Source organism: Stenella coeruleoalba (assembly GCF_951394435.1).
Source record: "Stenella coeruleoalba genome assembly, chromosome: 4".
NCBI lineage: Eukaryota > Metazoa > Chordata > Mammalia > Artiodactyla > Delphinidae > Stenella > Stenella coeruleoalba.
The window spans coordinates 4,523,999-4,541,707 of record NC_137149.1 but is presented as its reverse complement, the minus strand read 5'-3'; the positions used below and the strand labels follow the sequence as shown (position 1 = coordinate 4,541,707).

General features: G+C 48.1%; 1 long non-coding RNA gene across 1 annotated transcript; it reads right to left on the bottom strand.

Annotated features, from left to right (window-relative positions):
• Positions 1-7,650: 7,650 nt before the first annotated feature.
• LOC307185708 lies at positions 7,651-16,390 on the bottom strand. Its single transcript, XR_013828153.1, has 3 exons — positions 15,447-16,390; positions 12,411-12,535; positions 7,651-11,624 (listed from the first exon to the last, which is right to left on the bottom strand). It is a non-coding gene; the product is annotated as an uncharacterized lncRNA (long non-coding RNA).
• Between the last annotated feature and the right edge of the window lie 1,319 nt (positions 16,391-17,709).

Sequence of the window (17,709 nt, the reverse complement as noted above, 5' to 3'; positions counted from 1 at the left end):
GTCTGCTGGATGAATGCAAGGGGACAGACAGGAGGATGAGCAAGACGCAGAGAACCAGGAGGGCGGAAATGGCGAGGGCCACATCCTTCAGGCTCCTCCGATGTTAATTCAGCTCCCTGTCCTGGCAAAACCAGAAAAACGATTTCAGTCTTTTCTCGGAAAAAAAAAAAAAAGCAGACCCCCGCCCCCCCCCACGTCACCTTCCTTCCCCCTCACCCCCAAATATCTGTCACTTTCTAGATTGTGAAAATGCTTATCCACAGACTTTCTTAATAGCATTGTTCCCTGTGACACTATTAATTGAGACAGGAACCAGCCGGATGGGAGGTTTGGGGGGTGACGTGCTATTAGTGATGTCACAATTCTCGGTAGCTTGGGACACCTGAGTCTCAGGTGCCAGCGCTATTGCTTTATAAGATTGTTCAGGAAGGCATCTGAGTTGTGAATGTAAGTGTTCTTTTATTTTTGTTACCTGATTTTTTAGTTCAATCATTGTTTTTATTCTTTTTTCCAAAAAAAAATTGTGGTGAAATACACCTACTATAAGTCTACCGTCGTAACCACTTTTCAGTGTCCAGTTCAGTGGCATTAAGTACTTTCCCACTGCTGTGCAGCCGTCACCACCATGCATCTCCACAGCTCTTCATTTTGCAAAACAGAAACTCCGTCCCCATGAAACACCTCTGCACTCCCTCCCCTCCCCCAGCCCCTGGTGGCCACCATTACAGTTTCTGTCTCTGTGGACTTAACTGCTCTAAGGAAGGACCTCATACGAGTGCATTCACATAAGTATTTGTCTTTTTGCGACTGGCTTGTTTCACTGAGCATAACGTCTTCAAGTTTCATTCCTGTTGTAGTGTGTGACAGGATTTCCTTCCTTTCTAAGGCTAAATCATTCCATTGTATGGGCAGACCACATTTTGCGTATCCATCTGTTTTTTTGTTTTTGGCCATGCCGTGTGACTTGCGGGATCTTAGTTCCCCAACCAGGGATCGAACCCGGGCTCACAGCAGTGAAAGTGTTACCGAGTCCAACAGGCCAATAAATCGGGAGATGAGGTGATGAGGCAAAAGGAATATGACTTTATTTGGAAAGCCGGCAGACTGAGAAGATGGCAGACTGATATCTCCAAAACACCATCTTCTCAGGGTTTGGATGCCAGTTTCTTTTAGAGAACAGACAGGGAGAGGAGGTGGGGAAGTAAAGTAAAAAGACCATAAGTCTCGCAAATATCTCCTAGCATGGCCAGCTTCGGGGGAGGGGTGTGTTAATTTCATCTTTCCTGCAGCCATTCACAGGTGGACAGGGTCAGGACGCTTCCCTGACCAAAGGCACTTTGGTTTAACATTCAGACAGAGTGGCAGGGTTCCCTGAAGCAGGCCATTATGTAGAGGCTGTATCCTTTCAGCGAACAAAAGCAACGGGAAGCAAAGGTGAAAGTAAAGAAGCAGATCCAGCATGGAGCCAGGATGGGCTCTTTCCTGTTTCAAAAACACCAAGTCCTAACCACTGGGCCTCCGGGGAATTCCTGATAGCCATCCACCTGTCGATGGGCACTTGGGTGGCTTCCACCTTTTGGCCATCGTGAATAACACTGCTATGAACATGGGGGTATAAATATCTCTTTGAGATCCTGTTTTCGATCTTGTGGGGTAAGTACCTGGAAGTAGAACTGCTGGATCACATGGTGGTTCTATTTTCAGTTTTTTTGAGGAACCACCATGCTGTTTCCCACCCAGCTGTTCTATGGACATCCCCACCATCAGTGCACGAGGGTTCCAGTTCCTGCACATCCTCACCGACACTTGTTCTGACAGTGGCCATCCTGATGGCGTGAGGTGGTGAGGAGGTAAAGGTTTCTCAGGGTAGATGGTGATGGTGATGATGGGGAAGCGCCACCAGGGATAACAACCACCGTAGCGGTCCTGTTCACCTTCTCCCCCACCACCCAGGGGGAGGAGTGATTTATCAGGGTACTGTGTGCGAGCCTTGGGCACCCCTGGTTCATTTCTCAGCTGGGTGGAGTTACGGAATTACAGCCATTCTGACCGGAGTGAGGTGATATCTCACTGTGATTTTTTTTTTTTTTTTTTTTTTTGCCGTACGCGGGCCTCTCACTGCTGTGGCCTCTCCCGTTGCGGAGCACAGGCTCCGGACGCGCAGGCTCAGCGGCCATGACTCACGGGCCCAGCCGCTCCGCGGCATGTGGGATCTTCCCGGACCGGGGCACAAACCCACGTCCCCTGCATCGGCAGGCGGACTCTCAACCACTGCGCCACCAGGGAAGCCCCGCTCACTGTGATTTTTTTTTTTTTTTTTCCCCTCACTGTGATTTTGATTTGCATTTCCCTGGTGACTAGTGATACTGAGCATCTTTTCGTGTCCCTGTTGGCCATCTGTGCTTTACTCTGGATTTTCTCTTCTTTTTCTAAAAGCTGAAATGATTGATTTTAGATGTCTTCTAATAGATACATTCAATTCTATAAATTTCCCTCTGAGAACTGCTTTCATTGCATCCCACAAACTCTAGTAAGTTGCATTTTCACTCTCATTTAGTTCAAAATCTTTTAATATTTCTCTTGAGATTTCTTCTTTGACTCACGTGTTATTTAGAAGAGCGTTGTTTAATCTCCAAGTATCTTGGGCTTTTCCTACTATCTTTCTGTTACTGATTTCTAGTTTAATTCCATTGAGATCTGAGAGTATACATTATATGATCTGTATTCTCTTATTTTTTTAATCTTTAAATTTTTATTTATTTATTTTTCTAGCCACACCGCACAGCTTGCAGGATCTTAATTCCCCGACCAGGGATCGAACCCATTCCCCCCTGCAGTGGAAGCATAGAGTCCTAACTGCTGGACCGCCAGGGAATTCCCAATCTGTATTTTAAATTTAAGGTGTATTTTGTGGTCTATCTTGGTGAAAGTTCCATGTGAACTTGAGAAGAGTGTATATTCTGCTGTTGTTGGATGAAGTACTCCTAGCGTTTTTACTTTGAAGTAGTTTTAGACTTGCAGAGAAGTTGCGAAAATAATTCAGAGAACTCTCCCGTGCCCTTCACCCAGCTCCCCCAGTGACAGCATCTTACAAAACCATAATGCGATGGCCAAGACCTGGAACTTGACACTGGCATGATACTACTAACTAAACCACGGACCTTACTGGGATCTCTCCTGTTTTCCATGCACTTACTTTTCTCTTTGTATATAGTTCTATGAATTTTATTGCGCATAGATTTGTGTAACCACCACCCCAATCAGGACACAGAACTGCTCCATCATTCCAAAAAAATCCCCTTATGCTATTCCCTATGGCCATGCCCCCCCATCCCAACCCCTGCAACCACTGATCTGCTCTCCACAGTACCATACACACACACACACACACACACACACACACACACACACAGAGTTGTTGTTAATTTTGAGAGTGTTATGTAAATGGAATCACAGCATGTGCTCTTTTGACGGTGGCTTTGTCCACACCGCACAAGCCCCTGAGCTCCACCCAGGCTGTGTCCAGAGTTCATTCCTTTTGGTCTCATGAGTCTGTCTTCCCTTCTAGGGAAGAGGCCTTGACCCCTTTCCTCTCCCCCAGGTTCCAGGCTCTGTGCTGGCTGGATGCTCTGCTCCAGGCACCAGAACCCTGGGCTCTGTGGCCTCAACTCCCAGGGGCCCTGGCCAGCGATTCCCTTCTGCCTCTCTCCACATTCCACAGCCAGCATAGACTCTACCAGCTGAGGACCCAGAGGTGATCCCCACTTTTCAGATGGGGAGCAGAAGCACAGAGAAGATGTCATTCGCTTCTGATCTGGCTGTGAGCGGAGGTGCCCTGCATACTGGAAAAGCACTCCAGCCACGCCCCCGTCCCCCCACTCCCGGGATGGCCCAGGATGGAGAAGGCCTCTGGCAGGTGATACCATCCATGCTGAGACCTGAACCAGGAGAGGGAGACAGCCCGAGCGTGATGGGGAGCAGAGCAGGGAACAGGGAACAACAAGGGGTGGCACCAGTGCCTCGGTGAGGTTTCGAGTGAGGACGGAGACGAAGGCCCTGGTGTCGGGTGTTTCTCCCCTGCGTGTGGGGATTCCACTTCCTGGCCATTTGTCCTGACTTTCGCTGGATAAACCTGGGACAGTGACAGTGGAGCTCACCCAGGACCCTTGCACAGAGAGAGAGGACAGAAGGCCACACTCTTTCAGGTGGAGATGCACGTGTGTGTGTATGCGCATGTGTGTGTTGAGACGCAGTCCCCTGCATACTGAAGTATAGAGGACTGTGAGGGCTGTGGGAGACCCAGCCACGGGGAGCGAGAGGCTGGATCTCGAGAAGGCAGGGAATGGCAAACAACAGGTCGTACAGTGAAGCGTCTGAGTGACTGGTTCAAGGGCCAGACTGCGTGGGTTCAAATCCCAGCTCCACCACTTTGCAGTTGTCTTCCCCTGGGAAACAGTTTCCCCATCTATAAAATGTCAATGATCATACTCATAAAGGATCACGTGAGGATTCAATGAGCTAATCGATTTTCTGGCCCGTAGTTAGCACTTCAGGAGGGCAGGACTTACATTTCCTGGAAGGGAGCAGGGAGGGGACCTGCTCTCGGCCACACCCAGCTACGTCAAGGCTCCGACTCCAGGGTGCTTTCTGCATCTCAGTGTTCCCATTGTATTTTATACTTTTTTATGTTTCCTCCCAGTCTTAGAATCAGCTGGGATAAAAAAAAGTACTCACTGCTGGATGAAAATGCATGGATAAGAGCTGGCTCACTCCTTTCAGACTCTCCTAGCCTTTGAGATGATTGAGGCCCAGAGAAGTCAAGGAAAGTATCTAAGGTCACACAGCCTATTCATTAGTGGCAAAAATGGAAGTTGGACCCAGGCAGGCTGGTTCCAGCATCTGAGCTCTTAGCCACGCCCCTGGATGGTCTCATTTCTACAGGCAATTCTTTATTCATTCACTCAACAAACACTGTTTTGAGTTCATAACACGTGCTGGGTGCTGGTCTGGGCATGGAGGACACAGATGTGAATAAGACCCAGTTCCTGACCTCAAGGGACAGTGAGGAGAGAGACAGCTAAAGAGTTATCTAGGTTGTCACAAGAAAAAACTTGGCCTTCTATATGAGGTCCGGGGTTGGGGTGGGCAGTCAGGGAAGGCTCCCTGGAGGAGGTGATGACTGAGCTGAACCTTGCCGGATGAGTAGAAGAGAGAGATTTGACGGGAAGGGCAGTCCTGGCAGAGGGAACAGCAAGTGCAAACACACAGAGACAGAGACAGAGAGAGCGTGTAATACAGTGGGGTCATAATTGTGCAATCAACTTATGATAATTCAGTTTGGCAAACTGCATTTTACATTCTTAAAAGAAAAAGAAGTAGGCTAAGCACGAGATGGGAGCAAGGAGCCTGCAGCTGGGCTGTTGGTCTGGCTCCCACAGGGCTGCAGAACCTGGGCCTCTTGTTCTGCTGATGCTGGACTTAAAGTGGTGGGAACCTCTGGGCTCTTGACAATTTGAGGTTGAGGGGGAGGATGGGGGTGGGCCTCCCAAGCCACTTCAAAGACTGTGGCCTTTATCCTGGGGACCACGGGAGTCACTGATGGCTTCCTCAAATAAGTCAGAGTGGACTTTAACCCTGTGACCATTCGGTCACCCCACGGCCACTCAGCAGGTCCAGTCTGTACCACACTACCTCTAGTGGAGATCTCTAAGGATGTCACTGATGGGAGGGTCACCAGGATGACCGAGACTGACGACATAAGTGTGCGCTGACCCCACTCTACGGAACCTGCCGAGGTTCAAGAGTTTGCCCGCTGGTCCAGGAGAGGCAGGGTCAGCCCCGCCCCCGCTCCCCCCCCCCGTCCCCCCCACCGCCGTCCACACCGGCTCTCAGGCCTCGGCTCCTGGACATGCCGCCTCTGGCCATTAGGGGCCAGTGTCCTGCAGTGGAACTGGCGTCCCACATGTGAGGGCCTTGAGCGAGTACCCTGGGCCTCAGTTTCCTCTTCTGGAAGCTGCAGCGGGGCTATGTGGGCTCAACAGAGCAGCAGAAACGTCCTGAGAACCTGCTGGGGGCTGGCCCTGGATCTTCCTAAATGACCTTCCCTACACAGCTCCCACCAAGCAGTCGGGGGGGGTCCATGCCCCCCACCCCTTGGAGCGCCCCTCCACCTGTTTTTTGGCTGATGGCATGTGGGATCTTCGTTCCCCCACCAGGGATGGAACCCGCACCCCCTTTAGTGGAAGTGCAGAATCCTAACCACTGGACCGCCAAGGAAGTCCCAGACCGCCTACATCTTGAAGTGGGTGCTGCCCCCCCTGCTAGCCCACGTGGAGGGTCCACTGGACAGCCAGCATCGACCGCGCGACCTGAACAAACCTCCAGGTGACTCCAGCTGAGGCCCCAGACAAGCCCAAACTCCCAGCCCACGGAATCTGTGAATTTAAGAAGTGGTGGTTTCAGGCCACGAAGTCTTGGGGTAATTTGTTCCACAGCCAGAGTAATGGGACCCCCATCCTACCCTTGGGAGGGGAGCAGCCCAGGAGTGGGACAGCAGAGTCACCCATCCCCACTGTGACCAGCACTGGGCAGGGGAAGTGCAAGGGCCTGGGGGCCGGGCGGAGGGGACGGAACCCTCCCCCTCCCCCCCTCCCCTCCCCTCCCCTCCCCCTCCCCCTCCCCTCCCCCTCCCCCTCCCCTCCCCTCCCCTCCCCCCCTCCCCCTCCCCTCCCCCTCCCCTCCCCCTCCCCTCCCCTCCCCTCCCCTCCCCTCCCCTCCCCCTCCCCTCCCCCTCCCCTCCCCCTCCCCTCCCCCTCCCCTCCCCCTCCCCTCCCCCTCCCCCCCTCCCGGTGGAGCAGCCGCGGCAAGGATGCCGGCAGAGAGTCCGCAGGAGCACAGGCAGGGAGAGGTTCCTGAGAGTGCCAAGTCCAAAGTCGGGGGAGGCGGGAGGTGAGGGAGAGAAGGGGCGGGCCCAGCGGCCTTGGAATTTGTCCCCAGGAAGCTCTAAACAAGGCGAAGGGCGGGGCGGACTGGGGTGGATTTGATTGAGAGACTCTCTGAGGACGGGAGAGGGAGTGGGGGGAGTGGGGGAGGGTCCCGGTCAGAGGCCAGTGAACTGTGAGGTTACAGCCCCATAAACACTGAATCCCCCTTCCCAGGTAGGTGGGTCTGCCTTAGGATGGGGACATTCTGCAGGCTCCCCCCTCCCCCCCCACCCTCTCTCCCTTCCCCTCGCCCCCCAGGCTCCGTTCCGTTTCCTGCCCAGCAGCCTTCCAGGGGCTGACCCAGCTCCCCAGACCCTTGACCCCATGAAGGAAATGCCCCAGACTGAAGCAGGACTTCTGTTCTGGTCACTGACAGGGGGCACTTAGAGGGTACTTTTCCCCGACAGTTGCAGGGAGTAAGCCCACCCCGCGCGTCGTCCTGACCAAGTCGGATTTCTGAATGCCCCCTGGAACAACCAGACACACACACACACGCGTGCGCGCGCACACACGCACCCCATGGTGGTGAAATACATGGGTACAGGGCTCAGACAGGCCTGGGTTCCATCCCTGTCCATCATTTACCAGCTGTGAACCCGGCCAAGTCCCAGACCCTCTCTGACCCTCAGTTTCCTCGTCTGCAGAGTGGGGTTTCTAAAGGCAACTGTTTCATGGGATTGTTGAAGAGCACCTGAGCCCCGGGGCACAGAGGCCCTCACGTGGTCGGCATTATTCACCAGCCAGCACCTTTCAAGCAAGGATTTTAGAAATTCTCTCTGAGCTAGCGGAGGGAGGAGGAGGTGTTGCCGAAGTATCAGCTCCCCTGGGCACCGGGCCGAACAGAAGTAGAGACAAGGATTTTGGAGGAAGAGAGAGATGTCTTTATTTTTCTGCCAGGCAGAAGGGAAGACACAGCAGGCTAGCGCCTCCAGAGCCGTGCCCCCACTCCTTGGGAATCAGGGAAGATTTTATATGTGAGGCTCGCAGTCCGGGGTCTGTGATAAGGATCAAAGTAGTGAAGGTCTTGCATTCTTCCTTTCCTTTGCATTATTTCAAAAGAGTCACAGCTGGCGTCACAGCCCCATTAACACTGGATCCCCCTTCCCAGGTAGGCGGGTCTGCCTTAGGGTGAGGGGATTACCATACAATATAGCGTGGTAATGATTACCATACAGTATAACCTAAGAAGATTTATTACATATTTGACAACACTTCCCATGTAATTTTTTTTTTTTTTTTTTTTTTTTTGCGGTACGCGGGCCTCTCACCGCTGTGGCCTCTTCCGTTGCGGAGCACAGGCTCCGGACGCGCAGGCTCAGAGGCCATGGCTCACGGGCCCAGCCGCTCCGCGGTAATTGGGGTCCGACAGTCTGGTAATTGCGTCCGCTTGCCTCTGGTTTATTGGCCGGTGACCTTGTTTCTGAAATGCAAAAACTGTAGGGGGTGATTTCTTACGAGGGGCATGTAGAATGTAAGTGCCCGGACATAATAAGGTTAGGGGGTGAGAGGCACGGGATGTAACTCACACAGAGTTAGGGGTGATGGGTACCGAATGTGAATTGCACAGTGTCAGGGAGTGAGGTTAGCTTTCTAAAGTACAAATCTAGTTACTACAAATTAGTGACAGTTAAAGTAAACCAAGGCGTGATTAACTCTTTCAGGCCAGGTTATGTTTCTTCTCTAGCCTATTCACTGTTCCCTTTATTTTCCTTGTTCTCAGGGGAGGGAAAACTTCATTTCTATTTTTGCTGCAACAAATTCCCCACTGCTGGTTCATTCCCTCCATATCAATGGAGGAAGGGAAGCGGGCGTCGTTCCTGTCTGGCTGAGGACAAAACTTCAGTTCTGCTCCACTTGACAAACTCCAGCTGTCCAGCCCAGGGGCCCACCTAGCTCCTATTTCAAATCCCCCCCGAGAGACGTGAACCCCAAGAAGTCTTTACTGGGAGGATGAGGGACGACGGTCTGTCTTCTGTCGCTTCCTCAGGCTGGCAAGGGGTTCGCAGACCCTACCTAGTTGGGGTCACAGAGCTCTCGCCCTGTCTTATTAAGGGCCCCAGGGTGACATCTGTTCTGAGAAATGGCTGGAATCTTTGCGTCATCATTATCTTGATGTGAACCTATTGTAATCTGGAAGAGACAGAACTTAGCAAGTAGTTTAAAAAGACAGAGGCCAAAGATTAATAAAAGAATCATTGTAGCTGGGGGCCCAAGCAGGATGAAGAGCCATGGAACGTTTGGTAGTAATTTTGATCCTGATCTAGATAGAGACTGCGCTTGTGTTACCCTGTCTAAAGGAATGCAGTCATTTGGTGATATATATATAATTCTGTGTCCTCTTCTATTAGCCCATTGTGGTTGATGTAGGTGTAACAGACCCTGTTAGAAGTATTTGGAGGCGTGACAACCTAAACGTTAATAGACAAAATAGATCTCATTTCTTTTTAGGAGAATAAGCCTGAAACCCAGTCTAGGCCTGGTGCTTTGGGGAGACTTGTAGCCAGGTAGCCGGTTATCTAGTTTCATCAAAGTAGGTTTTAACCTTTGTTGTGGTATTAACATATAGATAACAGGAGCTATCGGTCACTACATATGTGTTTTCTCTTTTTGTTAACATATGATCTAAAGCAATTTTATCGTCTAAAAGTGTAATAGCTACAAGAAGAGACCTTTAAGAAGTAAGGTTGCAGTTACCAGCTGTCAGCAGACATTGTTTTGAAATTGGCCGGTGGCATCCCATATCTAAAACAGCTCAGAAAACTCAAGTTCTTAGCAATAAAAGGACTTGCCTAAAATCACACCATAGTGTCACCGTTAATGGTGTCAGTGTTTCTCTGGGTATGAGAAGATGCAAGAACTGGGGCTCGTAAAATCTTCTCCTGAAATTATTTAACTGTCTCAAGGCCTGTCCTGTCAGTTTTTCCCAGAGCACAGAGTCCCTCGTTTCAGCTCTCCACCCTGAAGTCCTTGTAGAGGGTGTTGAAGGTCACCAGCTACAACAGCTCATGATTTAATCCTTGTAGAAGTAGATGGCAAGTGTCAGTTTTCAGTCAGCAGGGCCCCTTTATGGTCGTAATTTCGAGCATGGTTTGGGGCATTTCCTGACCATTTTGTCCCATGGTGTTAGGAATGCGCCTTCCCAGGTCTGGTGAAGATTTTGCTGATAAGCCACTCCATGGGCTATTACTGGCCTAGGCCTTTCCTAGTATCCAGAAGTCTCTGGACCACCTGTCTTCCTAGTCTCTTATGGTCCAGGACAATACTCCCTCTTGTTGCTTCTTCTCATATCTAGAGTTAGACTATTGCAATCACTGATCTCATATGGAACTCTATAGCATCATTTTATCAGAGGCTCTCAGTCACACACTTGGTAACATAAGAAACAATCATTTTTTTTGGAAATAGGCAGAATACAAATAACATAGCTGGCAGTATTAATAACGTCATAAGGAAGAAGTCAGCCAAGAACTTCCATTAGGGGCAGCCCGGTATATCCCAGGTCGTCTGACTTAGTCTGTTCTGTACCAATCCCTATTCTTCAGGGAAATTATATATTGGCATTGTCCACAAGGTACTCAGCCCAGTTTTTCAGCGTTACTAGACTGATTGTCCTTAGTGTGATTGAATTGTTCCCAGCCTTTAGAGGAGCCTTTAACCTTAAATTACCATAGCCTGGTGTTAATTACATAAATCCATCCCATAATTGTGGGAGGTTTTATTCCTCGGCTGAAATTTTGCTTGTTGCTCTGATTGAACTCTGAGTAATAGAGGAAAATCCGTATGTAGGGTCAGGGTCAGAGCAGGTGTTATTAATTGGTCAGGTGAGGGGATGTCATCCAGTCATATCAGTAGTGGCCTGAACATGACTATAATTTTCCTTTTAAGATAAATTTCCTAAGAGGCAGCCAATTAGAGCCTTGGAGTGGAGAAGTCCACTCAGGTAACCCAGAAGTACTAGACATAGGTAATTGGCCACAAACCCAACAACTGGATTGATTTTTAAAACTAGCATAGGGGCTTCCCTGGTGGCGCAGTGGTTGAGAGTCCGCCTGCCGATGCAGGGGACGCAGGTTTGTGCCCCGGTCCAGGAGGATCCCACATGCCACGGAGCGGCTGGGCCCGTGCGCCATAGCCGCTGGGCCTGCGCGTCCGGAGCCTGTGCTCCGCAACGGGAGGGGCCCCAGTGGTGAGAGGCCGACACACCGCAAAAACCAAAAACAAAAACAAAAAACTAGCATAGCATCGTGCCTATGGTAGAAAAACATTTGATTCATATGCAAAGGTCCAAGAAGTCGAGAAAACATTATAAATGAGCGTATGAGTCAGGTCCAGGATCTTGGGGAAGCTGTCCACTTCTGATGTTGTCTTTTTCTCATCCTCGTGTGAGTGTAGTTTCTCCTCTGTTTGAGCGTTGTTTTAAGGTGATTTTGAGGTCAGCCATCCTCTCTATAGGCCAGTCCAGTGCAGGGGCCCTTTGTGAGTGGAAATTAATCCAAGAGTTAATTCCCTTTAGTTTTACTGTGTATGAGCTAGTTAAGAGTACCTGATAAGGGTCCTTCCATCCAGTCTGGAGATAGTCCTTTAAATTATGTCTTTTCCAGTATGTATAATCCCCCGGTTGTAGGTCGTGGGGTATCTGATCTTCATCCAAAGAAAAATGACGGAGAGAAGCTTTAGAAACAAACTTAGAGTGCCCTTTAATAATTCAATTAAACTTTTTAGCAATAGAACATAACTGCAAGGAACTATCTGGGAAGTGAGTCTTGGTAAACACAGACCTTAATGAACAAACCTAGAATTTAATATTCAGTAAAACATAATTGATTTTCTTCATTGTGAGGGCATTAACCCCACAACCAGGGAAGGCTTTATCCCATCAAATAAAAAATGAGGTTTATCAGGGAGCCGGAAAACGGCAAGCAGCCATCTTGGATTTTCCATAGCCCTGACTGTTTGATTGACAGCTGTTGTTTACCCATTTTAAATTCCCTGATTTAGGAGTAGACTGTTGTCATGTTTAAGGACAGTCAGGATGGCAAAAGTCTGACAATGAGAGGTTAATTTTTGTAGAAGCAGAATGAATTTTATCTACGGGTGCCAAGATCTTCATAGATCATTGTGAGATAGTACTTATTTACTTTACCTAAGTAACAAAAGATTTTAAAAGCAAATGTGAATCACTTAAAGGCAAAGAAATTTACATAGTCTGTTATTAAAGCAGCATCCCAAGAAAACTTTGTTCTCTTAACAGAGAGAGAGAACCAAATTTCAGTCTGGTCTCAATAAACTTGGCCTGATGATTTATACAACTGTAATGTATCATATAGGCTTTTTGCTTCCTGAAACTTTTAGAAGGAGTCTCAGACTGAACTTTTAAAAGACCTCTCAGGAAAGTCCCACCAAAGGCTTGTCACAGATTTCGCTTACCAGATATAGGTGAATTCCTCCCTTTTCAAGGTCCCGAAAATACCTTGAGATTTCTGTACCTGTTAGTGAGGTAGCCTTCCTAATTTATCTGATAAAGGTGCTGGGGACCTAAGAGTTTCCAATCTCTGGAGGGAGCAAATAGAGAGAAAAGATAAATGTTTTAATTTTACCCGTAGGTGTAAATTACCAAATTGTTGTAAACCACAAGTAGCTTGAGGAGAAGAGCTTCTTTATATCCAGTTTAGCATTATGGGCTGAAAGTCAGAAACTTGTATTTATCCAAAAGTTCTTTTTATATATCTTCTTGAAGAAGAAGCATCTTTGCAAAAGCTTCAGAGTGAAACTGTGTCTCTAATGACAAAAGACTTACGGCAAGTTTAAAACTCTGATTACAATGTAATTTACAAGGTAACTTGGTTACTGTTGTGACGTATGATGCTTAAGATAATAACTAGAATTATGACTGATAACATTTTACCAGGACATCAGAATATTTTTGAAACTCCATATGATTTCTAGAGTATCTATATTAGTAACAATTACCATACAATATAACCTAAGAAGATTTATTACACATTTGACAACACTCCCCGTGTAATTTTAACATACCAAATGAACCTAATTAGTGTAACATCTCTCTTTGGGATGTTTCAGAGGCCGTTGGAAGCACCCCAAAGTTAGCTAGAGGTCAAAGAAACTTCATTACAATCTGATTTGGGAAGTTTTATCAAAAACACAAAAGGGTTTAGAACACTCAGTCAGAGAAGATCATACATCGCTGTGAAACGATTGCTTTTCACTTACCCAAAGGACAATAAAAGATTTAAAGGCAAATATCGAACTGATCACTTAAAAGGTAAAGAAGCTTAAAATCTGTCATCCAAGGCAGTTCAACACCTTAAGAAAACTTGTACCATGCATAAAACTCTTTTCCCAGGGTCCACTTTCCACAAACCTTTTTTATCACTTTCTGTATCCATCACTTTGTTTTCCCATTCAGAAACAGCCACCTGTAAATCAGACCTGCTTCCTTTTCCCTTAATAAAATGCAATTCCATTGCTCATACCTTCTTTACTAAAAACACACATCCTACTTTCCTTAAGCAACCATGAACTGTCCTTTATATCAGCACTCTGTAGACTGGTACATCCAAATAATATTTAAGGAATGTGCTTTCTTATAGAAAATATCTCAGTGTGGCACCAAACGCATTTTTTAATAGTTCTAAACCTTTTGTTTCTCTGTACAAGGAAGCCGAGGTTCAGTAATTAATGTTTCAGTATCTTATTTTATTTGGAAATGGCCTAGTTATTTAATAACTTGCATCCTTTAACTTAATTTAGCACAACTCTAAATTTTCAAGTTGTCAGGTATCTGGAGAGATCATTCTTAAGTAAATGTTCCTAAAACGTAAGTATTCCTAAAAAGTTCACCCAAAGCTCTTATCTCATTTGCAATTTTTTTTCTTAAAAGTTTCTTCACATCGAGTTATTTTCATTGCTGACAAATTTGTAACAGATATAAGATCTTATTTAGTTTATATTAAACCTAGGCACAATAAAAGTATTATCCTTAATGTTGATGGCTCTAAAGACATGTCTATATTAATTAATTAACAACCATTAATACCAGGTATTTTTAATATTGAATAATTCCCAGGTCACGTGAACCTGAAATTTATTTAATTTTTCTTGTATTTAGAATTGTTTGATTTGTAAGTGCTTTTCTTTTAAGCCAATTAAATAGAGCTCATTTACAAATTATCCTCAGCAATATTATCCAAAGACAGAAACATATACTGAGACATACACAGGTATCCAGACAGACAGAGATCTCGTCGTTTCCACTTGAGATTTAAAATGTCTCTTTGCCTCTTTTTTTTTTTTCTTGGCTTGAAGCTCTACTAATTAACCCAAGGCTGAAGTCTCAGGCAAAGTGGGCTTTGTTTGTATCTCAAGGACATGATAACAGTTAACTTCAAGCCTTGTCCTAGGCATATTTTTGTTCTCTCAGGGTCAGAATTTTGGAGAAAAGTATTTTAACAAGCTAGCTTTTTCTAACTGCACATGCAAAAAGGACTGGTTTTGCAATTTTAAGAAAAGCTTTATTGTAACCAGTTTTCTCCAGAGTCTGAAGAATATTGTGGCCATACTGTCAAAAATCATCTTTCTCTTTCTGTGGTCATGGTTGCACAGCTAAAATTTAAACCAGAGAGTGCTCAAATTGGCTCTGATAACAGGAGCAGACTGGCTGATAAACTTGCCCCAGCAGGGATTGTCCTTCTGGGGAGGTGCGGTCTTAGTTTGATCAGAAGAATCTGGGGGTGAGGGAACTTGCAGGACTGGGGAAACCTTCCCACTCCCCTGAGAGTTGGGAGAAGGTAGAAGAGGATCCTTTAGAATGTCAGGAGAGTTTCGTTTCTTTTCTTTTCTTTTCTTTTCTGATTCCTCAGGCTTTCGATTATGGGGCCACCTACAGCAGGATTATAATAAAAGGGGCATAAAGTCCTGAACATAAGGGAACCTCAGTCCATTTTTCCCATCCCGTGGCCATAAAGATCTAATTGTAGGAGACCCATTTGCAGGCCATTTCCTTTGTCATTGGATCATAGCTATAGGTGGACCAGTCATTTAAAATTTTCCCTGAGTGTTCCCAGGTGGGTGGAACCTTAGAGGAAGCGCTTCCCATTTTGGCTCGAGCAGTTGGTAACAGACATTTGATATTAGCACGCTCAAATCAAAACAAACCTTCACCTCATCAGCTGGAAGTCACACATAAAACATAAACCATAAAAGGAAACAGCAAAGGGACGCTCAAAAAAGAAAAAGAGAATCCTATGGCGGAGACCCGCCCAAACGTGATTTGAGTCCCACTCGACCTGGACCGTTGCCCCAAGGCGGCGTCTGACATCAAATCTCCCTTTGCAGGGAGCATTCCACATCAGGATTTCCCTTTGCACGAAATCCTCAAATTGGTACCTTAGTTCCCCTTAAGGGGACCGTCGAAGGTCACGGAGCGCAGTCCGGGAGACTCACCGTAGGTGCTGACGGGTGCGTCGCGACTTCCCTACGTCCTCTTTCTGATCCTCCAATATTCAGTGTTTTCTCGGAGTGGAAGTCCAGGCCGGCGCGGCCAAGAGAAGGTGTCCTCAAGGCAAAATGAGCCTCGGCAGCTGCTAGGTCAGCCTCTCCCCCGTTCTCCGCCGCAGCCGACAGGCCGGGTGCGATGGGGCACAGCCCTGCGGCAGGGAGTCCCTGGCGATCTGGCCTCAGAGAAATCCTCCAACCCTCCGCTCTCCCGGAGGAGCCTGGCGTGCAGAGAGATCCCCGAGCTTCCGATCAAGCCGAGGGGCCCTGCGGGGCTGCCTGTACGCGAGCAGACCCCGGACGAGCCCCCATTTTGTTGCCGAAGTATCAGCTCCCCTGGGCACCGGGCCGAACCGAAATACAGAGACAGGGATTTTGGAGGAAGAGAGAGATGGCTTTATTTTTCTGCCAGGCAGAAGGGAAGACACAGCAGGCTAGCGCCTCCAGAGCCGTGCCCCCACTCCTTGGGAATCAGGGAAGATTTTATATGTGAGGCTCGCAGTCCGGGGTCTGTGATAAGGATCAAAGTAGTGAAGGTCTTGCATTCTTCCTTTCCTTTGCATTATTTCAAAACAGTCATAGCTGGCGTCAGGCCACCCCGGTAATTGGGGTCCGGCAGTCTGATAATTGTGTCCGTTTGCCTCTGATTTATTGGCCAGTGACCTTGTTTCTGAGATGCAAAAACTATAGGGGGTGATTTCTTTTCTTTTTTTTTTTATAAATAACAATGGAATTTATTTATTCTTTTTACATCTTTATTGGAGTATAATTGCTTTACTATGGTGTGTTAGTTTCTGCTTTATAACAAAGTGAATCAGTTATATATATACATATGTTCCCATATCTCTTCCCTCTTGCGTCTCCCTCCCTCCCACCCTCCCTATCCCACCCCTAGGGGGTGATTTCTTACGAGGGGCATGTAGAATGTAAGTGCCCGGACATAATAAGGTTAGGGGGTGAGAGGCACGGGATGTAACTCACACAGAGTTAGGGGTGATGGGTACCAATGTAAATTACATAGGGTCAGGGAGTGAGGTTAGCTTCCTAAAGTACAAATCTAGTTACTACAAATTAGCAACAGTTAAAGTAAACCGAGGGGTGATTAACTCTTTCAGGCCAGGTTATGTTTCTTCTCTCGCCTGTTCGCTGTTCCCTTTGCTTTAGTTGCTCTGGAGAGAAGAAGGAAGAAAAGTCTCACTTCTATTTACATTGCAACATGATTAACTCTTTCAGGCCAGGTTATGTTTCTTCTCTAGCCTGTTCATTGTTCCCTTTATCTTCCTTGTTCTCAGGGAAGGGAAGACTTCACTTCTCTTTTTGCTGCCACAGAGGGAAGGGAGCCAGGCGTGTGTGTGTGTGTGTGTGTGTGTGTGTGTGTGTGTGTGTGTGTGTGAGTGTGTGAACCCCCCTGTGGATCATAAATGTAGACTCGCTGTGTCTATACTCGCCTGTGGCTCTGTGTCCAGTCCCCACCCCTGTGAAGCCTCGGGAAGGTTGCAGATGGACAGCCCGGCGTGTCCTCCGTTTCAGGCCGTGCCGGGCCTCCCTGTAATAAAGACCTGTTTCTTCCTGGCCGCGCACTTGGCCTGGAGACTGAGGGTTCACTGAGCAATTCTGAGCTCCCGCCTGCCCGCCCCGGACACACTCGGGCCTTCTGTTTGCCCACAGCGGCCTGTGGGACGCTCACAATGCGGCCCTGTTCTCCCCTCCGCTCAGCCGCCGCCCCTCCGGGCTCTCTGGGAGGAGGCTGTGCACGCTGGGGGAGGCTGCCGTTACCGGTTTCCAGGAAGACACGCGCGCGCGCTGTGTGTGGCTGGAGACAGGGCACCTCCCCGTTGGCAGCCCCTTGGAATTAGGGGGTGATTTGTTAAGGGCAAAACACGTGTTCCTCAGGCAGGGCCGCCGGTCAGCTCGCTCAAGGGCAGGCTTCCCTCTGCTGAGCCCGGCACGTGCTGAGCCCACTCGGACACTGGGCCTCGGCATGGGCTGTTCCTCTGATCTTCGCGGGGCTGCCTCTCGGTCACCTGCAAGCCTGAGCTTAAGCGGTTCCTCCTCGGGTTGGGATCTGCCGCCATTGACCGCTGTCTGTCTCGCGGCCCTGTTGGATTTTCCCCATATATTTAGCATCTCTCTTGTCCCTCGAGAGGGTGAGCTTCGCGGATCACAGAGCTGTCTTGTTCATGCGCGTCCCCAAAGTGCAGCACAGTGCCTG